The sequence below is a fragment of the Theropithecus gelada genome, chromosome 2, assembly GCF_003255815.1.
Source record: "Theropithecus gelada isolate Dixy chromosome 2, Tgel_1.0, whole genome shotgun sequence".
Taxonomy (NCBI): domain Eukaryota; kingdom Metazoa; phylum Chordata; class Mammalia; order Primates; family Cercopithecidae; genus Theropithecus; species Theropithecus gelada.
Genome location: NC_037669.1, coordinates 91,295,386 through 91,302,093, shown reverse-complemented (window position 1 = coordinate 91,302,093; position 6,708 = coordinate 91,295,386).

Here is a 6,708-nt window from a genome sequence, read left to right as displayed (position 1 = left end):
AAGAAATACAAAAAACTAGCCGGGCGAGGTGGCGGGCGCCTGTAGTCCCAGCTACTCGGGAGGCTGAGGCCGGAGAATGGCGTGAACCCGGGAGGCGGAGCTTGCAGTGAGCTGAGATCCGGCCACTGCACTCCAGCCTGGGTGACAGAGCGAGACTCCATCTCAAAAAAAAAAAAAAAAAAATTAAATAAATAAATAAATAAATAAAATCGAAGTTCAGAGATGGAGCCTTTCGTCCTTACACTGTTAGGAGATTAGGAAGATGAAAAGGGACTAGGAAAAGAGAAAACAACATAGAAGTGACCCTGGGTCACTGGGTCCTGGAACCCCTAAGGAAAGAGCATCAACTATGCCTGATAGGTAGACATAGCCACTGAATATAGCAAAAAGGAATTCATTGGTGACATTAACAAAAACAGTTCCTGTGGCCAGGTAGTGGCTCACACCTGTAATCCCAGCACTTTGAGAGGCTGAGGCAGCAGATTGCTTGAAGTCAGGGGTTCAAGACCAGGCTGGCCAATATGGTGAAACGTAGTCTCTACTAAAAATACAAAAATTACGCTGGGCACAGTGGCTCACACCTGTAATCCCAGCATTTTGGGAGGCCGAGGCGGGAGGATCACGAGATCAGGAGTTTGAGACCAGCCTCACCAAATGATGAAACCCCATCTCTACTAAAAATACAAAAATTAGTGGGTGTGGTGGCAGACTCCTGTAATCCAGCCCAGGCAACAACATGGAGACTCCATCTCCGGAAAAAAAAAAGATACAAAAATTAGTCAGGTGTGGTGGCGGGTACCTGTAGTCCCAGCTACTCGGGAGGCTGAGGTATGAGAATTGCTTGAACCCAGGTGGCAGAGGTTGCAGTGAGCCAAGATCTTTCCACTGCACTCGTGCCTGGGTGACACAGAGAGATTATATCTCAAAAAAAAAAGAAAAAATTGAACCTCATACTCAGTCAAACTAGCATCCAAGCAGGAGGATGAAACAATATCACTCAACTATGCAAACAAAAACGTAGGAAGTTGGCTCATTCCTGTAATCCCAGCACTTTGGGAGGCCAAGGTGGGTGGATCACGAGGTCAGGAGATCGAGACCATCCTGGCTAACACAGTGAAACCCCGTCTCTACTAAAAATACAAAAACAAAATTAGCCAGGTGTGGTGGCGGATGCCTGTAGTCTCAGGTACTCGGGAGGCTGAGGTGGGAGAATGGTGTGAACCTGGGAGGTGGAGCTTGCAGTGAGCCCAGATCGTGCCACTGCACTCCAGCCTGGGTGACAGAGCAAGACTCTGTCTCAAACAAAACAAAACAAAATGTAGGAAGTTTGCTATGCATGGCTGGGCATGGTGACTCATACCTGTAATCCCAGCTTCTTGGGAAGCCAAGGCAAAAAAGAACACATAAAAATTAAAAAGCAAAAAATAAAACGAAGAAAGAAGATATGGCAAGCAAATAAATTTGTGAAATCTGAAATCTGTAGTTATCTTTATGATCATTGATGTTGAAGTTTGCTATATGTGGGAAGGGCGTGGTGACTGAGGCCTGTAATTCTAGCACTTTGGGATGCTAAGATGGGAGAATTGCTTGAGCAATTCTCAAGTTCGAGACCAGTCTGGGAAACATAGCAAGACGCCCTCCATCTTTTTAAAAAAAAAAAAAAATTTGGCCTTTTTTTTTTTTGAGATGGAGTCTGGCTCTGTTGCCCAGGCTGGAGTGCAGTGGCATGATCTCGGGTCACTGCAACCTCCGCGTGAGCCACCACGCCTGGCGACCTTTTTTTTTTTTCCTTTAGAATCTCACTCTGATACCCAGGCTGAGTGCAGGGGCGTGATCTTGGCTCACTGCAACCTCCAGTTCCTGGGTTCAAGTGATTCTCCTGCCTCAGCCTTCTGAGTAGCTGGGACTACAGGCATGCACCACCAAATCAGGCTAATTTTTGTATTTTGTAGAAATAGGGTTTCACCATCTTGGCCAGGCTGGTCTCAAACTCCTGGCCTCAAGTGATCCAACCACCTCAGCCTTCCATAGTGCTAGGATTACAGGCATGAGCCACCGCGCCCAGCCTCCACTTTCTTTTTTATTTTTATTTTTTTATTTATTTATTTTTTTTTTTTTTTTGAGACGGAGTCTCGCGCTGTGTCACCCAGGCTGGAGTGCAGTGGCGCGATCTCGGCTCACTGCAAGCTCCGCCTCCCAGGTTCACGCCATTCTCCTGCCTCAGCCTCCGAGTAGCTGGGACTACAGGCGCCCGCCACCACGCCCGGCTAGTTTTTTGTATTTTTAGTAGAGACGGGGTTTCACCATGTTAGCCAGGATGGTCTCGATCTCCTGACCTCGTGATCCGCCCGTCTCGGCCTCCCAAAGTGCTGGGATTACAGGCTTGAGCCACCGCGCCCGGCCTCTTTTTTATTTTTATTTTTTGAGACAGAGTCTTGCTCTGTAGCCCAGGCTAGAGTGCAGTGGCGCAACTGCGGCTCACTGCAACCTCCCTGCCTCCTGGGTTCAAGCAATTCTCCTGCCTAAGCCTCCCGAGTAGCTGGGACTGCAGATGCCTGCCACCATGCCCAGCTAATCTGTTGCATTTTTAGTACAGACACAGTTTCACCGTGTTAGCCAAGATGGTCTCTGTCTCCTGACCTCATGATCCACTTGCATCCGCCTCCCAAAGTGCTGGGATTACAGGCGTTAGCCACCGCACCCGGACAAGCCTCCACTTTCTTTTTCTTTTCTTTTTTTTTGTTTTGAGACAGAGTCTTGCCCTGTCACCCAGGCTGGAGTGCAATGGCAAGATCTGGGCTCACTGCAAGCTCCGCCTCCCGGGTTCACAGGATTCTCCTGCCTCAGCTTCCCGAGTAGCTGGGATTACAGGCGCTCGCCACCATGCTGAGCTACTTTTTGTATTTGTAGTAGAGACGGGTTTCACCATGTTGACCAGGCTGGTCTCCAACTCTTGACCTCGTGATCCACCCACCTTAGCCTCCCAAAATGCTGGGATTACAGGCGTGAGCCACCATGCCCAGCCTCCTCCATTTTCTTATTTGAAAAACACATTGATTTTTTTTTTTTTTTGACAGTGTCTTGCTCCTGTCGCCCAGGCTGGAGTACAGTGGCCAGATCTCAGCTCACCGCAACCTCCGCCTCCTGGGGTTCAAGCAATTCTCCTGCCTCAGTCTCGCGAGTAGCTGGGATTACAGATGCATGGCACTGCGCCAGGCTAATTTTTGTATTTTTAGTAGAGACAGGGTTTCACCATGTTGGCCAGGCTGGTCTCCAACTCCTGACCTTGTGATCTGCCTGCCTCGGCCTCCCAAAGTGCTGGGATTAGAGACGTGAGCCACCGTGCCAAGCCCAAAAAACATTAATTTTTAAAAAACAAAAAGAATAAAAAATAAAATGTCACTGCCCTCCAGCCTGGATGGGAGTGTGAGATACTGTCTCCACAAAAATAAAAAACAATTAAAAAAAAGAAACATGGCCAGGTATGGTGGCTCATGCCCTGTAATCCCAGCACATTGGGAGGCCAAGGCAGGAGGATAGCCTGAGACTAGGAGTTCGAGACCAGCCTGAACAACATAGTGAGACCTGGTCTCTACAAAAAAAAAAAAAAAAAAATTGGCTGGGAGCAGTGGCTCATGCCTATAATCCCAGCACTTTGGGAGGCTGAGGCAGGCAGATCACCTGAGGTCAGGAGTTCCAGAAAAGCCTGGCTAACATGGTGAAACCTTGTCTCTACTAAAAATACAAAAATTAGCTATGCGTGGTGGCAGATACCTGTAATTCCAACTGCTCTCTAGACTAAGGCAGGAGAATCATTTGAACATGGGAGGCGGAGGTTGCAGTGAGCCAAGACTGCACCATTGCACTCCAGCCTGGGAGACAAGAGTGAAACTCTGTCTCAAAAGAAAAAAGAAAAAAGAAAAAAATTAACTTGGCATGGTTGTGCATGTCTGTGGTCCCAGTTACTTAGGAGGCTGAGGTGGGAGGATCCCTTGAGCCCAGGATGTTGAGGTTGCAGTGAGTCGTGTAGTGAGACTCCATTGACAAAACAAAATACAAAAAAAAAAAAAAAAAAAAAATAAAACTGAATCTAAGGTTTTTTTTTTGAGACGGGGTCTCACTCTGTCACCCAGGCTGGAGTGCAGTGGCACAATCTCAGCTCACACCTCCCAGGTTCACACCATTCTCCTGCCTCAGTCTCCCGAGTAGCTAAGACTACAGGTGCCAGCCACCACGCCCAGCTAATTTTTTTTTTTTTTTTTGAGTCTCGCTGTGTCGCCCGGGCTGGAGTGCAGTGGCTGGATCTCGGCTCACTGCAAGCTCCGCCTCCCGGGTTCACGCCATTCTCCTGCCTCAGCCTCCCGAGTAGCTGGGACTACAGGCGCCCGCCACCTCGCCCGGCTAGTTTTTTGTATTTTTTAGTAGAGACGGGGTTTCACCGTGTTAGCTAGGATGGTCTCGATCTCCTGACCTCATGATCCGCCCGTCTCGGCCTCCCAAAGTGCTGGGATTACAGGCTTGAGCCACTATGCCCGGCCATTTTTTTTTTTTTTTTTTTTTTTAGTAGAGATGGGGTATCACTGTGTTAGCCAGGATGGTCTCGATCTCCTCACCTCGTAATCCGCCCGCCTACGGCCTCCCAAAGTGCTGGGATTACAGGCGTGAGCCACCGCGCCCAGCCAGAAATTTTTGAAAAAGACCAATAAAGACTTCAACCTGAGAAAGCTGATTGAAGGAAAAAAAATCAACCAAGGCATCTTGTTCTACCATATAGAAAAAAGAAACCAGCCAGTTGCAGTGGCTCACGCCTGTAATCCCAACACTTTAGGAGTCCAAGGCAGGTGGATCACCTGAGGTAAGGAGTTCAAGACCAGCCTGGCAACATGGTGAAACCCCATCTCTACTAAAAATACATAGGGGCATGGTGGCACCCGCCTGTAGTCCCAGCTACTCGGGAGACTGAGGTAGGAGAATTGCTTGAACTAGGGAGGCAGAGGTTTCAGAGAGCCGAGATCACGCCAGAGCACTCCAGCCTGGGTGACAGAGCGAGACTGCATCTCAAAAAATAAATAAATAATTGGCCGGGCACAGTGGCTCATGCCTGTAATTCTAACACTGGGAGGCCGAGGCAGGCGGATCACTTGAGGTCAGGTGTTTGAGGCCAGCCTGGCGAACATGGTGAAACACTGTCTCTACTGAAAATATAAAAATTAGCCTGGCATTGTGATGGGCGCCTGTAGTCCCAGCTACTTGGGAGGCTGAGACAGGAGAATTCCTTGAACCCAGGTGGTGGAGGTGTGCAGTGAGCTGAGTTCTCACCACTGCACTTCAGCCTGGGTGACAGAGTAAGATTCCATCTCAAAAAATAAATAAATAAATAAATAAAACACAAAATTTTTTAAAAACAGAAACCATGAAGCTACAATTAAAACATTGTAGTGTTGGCCAGGCGCGGTGGCTCACGCCTGTAATCCCAGCACTTTGGGAGGCCGAGACGGGCGGATCACGAGGTCAGGAGATCGAGACCATCCTGGCTAACACAGTGAAACCCCGTCTCTACTAAAAAAATACAAAAAACTAGCCAGGCGAGGTGGCAGGCGCCTGTAGTCCCAGCTACTCGGGAGGCTGAGGCAGGAGAATGGCGTAAACCCGGGAGGCGGAGCTTGCAGTGAGCTGAGATCCGGCCACTGCACTCCAGCCTGGGCGACAGAGGGAGACTCCGTCTCTAAAAAAAAAAAAAAACAAAAAAACAAAAAAAACATTGTAGTGGCAAGGCACGGTGGCTCACGCCTGTAATCCCCCAGCACTTTGGGAGGCTGAGGCGGGTGGATCACAAGGTCAGGAGATGGAGACCATCCTGGCTAACACAATGAAACCCCATCTCTACTAAAAATACAAAAAAATTAGCTGGGCGTGGTGGCAGGCACCTGTAGTCCCAGGTACTTGGGAGGCTGAGGTAGAAGAATGGCGTGAACCCGAGAGGCAGAGGTTGCAGTGAGCTGAGATCGCACCACTGCACTCCAGCCTGGGCGACGAGCGAGACTCCATCTCAAAAAAAAAAACAAAACCCATTGTAGTATTGAACCGGGAATAGGCAAACAGACCTTCAAAATAGAACGAAGAGCCCAGATAACAAACCCATGTACACAAGGGAATTTAGATGATGATAAAGGTGTTAATAAATAGTGAATAAAGAATGACCTATTCAGGCCAGGCACGATGGCTCACGCCTGTAATCCCAGCACTTTGGGAGGCCGAAGTGGGCAGATCATGAGGTCAGGAGATCGAGACCACCTTGGCCAACATGGTGAAACCCTGTCTCTACTAAAATACAAAAAATTAGCCGTGTGTGGTGGTGTGTGCCTGTAAACCCAGCTACTTGGGAGGCTGAGGCAGGGGAATCACTTGAATCTGGGAGGCAGAGGTTGCAGTGAGCTGAGATTGCGCCACTGCACTCCAGCCTGACGACAAAGCAAGACTCCATCTCAACAAAACAAAACGAAACAAAAAAACAAAAATTAGCTGGGTGTGGTGGCATGTGCCGGTAGTCCCACCTACTTGGGAGGCTGAGGCAGGAGAATCGCTTAAACCCAGCAGGCAGAGATTGCAGTCAGCCAAGATAGCACCACTGCACTCTAGCCTGGGAAACAGAGTGAGACTCTATTAAAAAAAAAAAAAGACCTATTTAATACGTGGTGTTGGGATTAA